This window comes from Galeopterus variegatus, unplaced genomic scaffold (assembly GCF_000696425.1).
Source record: "Galeopterus variegatus unplaced genomic scaffold, G_variegatus-3.0.2 Scaffold10569, whole genome shotgun sequence".
Taxonomy (NCBI): Eukaryota; Metazoa; Chordata; class Mammalia; order Dermoptera; family Cynocephalidae; genus Galeopterus; species Galeopterus variegatus.
In genome coordinates, this window is record NW_007736680.1 from 52,716 (window position 1) to 52,984 (window position 269).

The window sequence follows — 269 nt, forward strand, 5'->3', positions numbered from 1 at the left end:
GAAATTATTCACACCAACCAATGCTAATCCTGCTCACCCTGCCTCTCCCATCCCCTCCTGCAGAAACCCAAAGAAAGGCTCTTGCTCCCTTTGCTTCCTGACCCTTCCCCACGTGCCTTTCCCCCACCACCCCTTGTGGCGTGGCGTGCCCCTCCTCTGGGGGTCTGTGAGTATAACAAGCTATGCTCCCAATGGCGATAGTCTCCTGCTCCATCAACCTTGCTGTATCTGAATAATAATGAAACCTACTTTTTAAAACAATAAGCGTC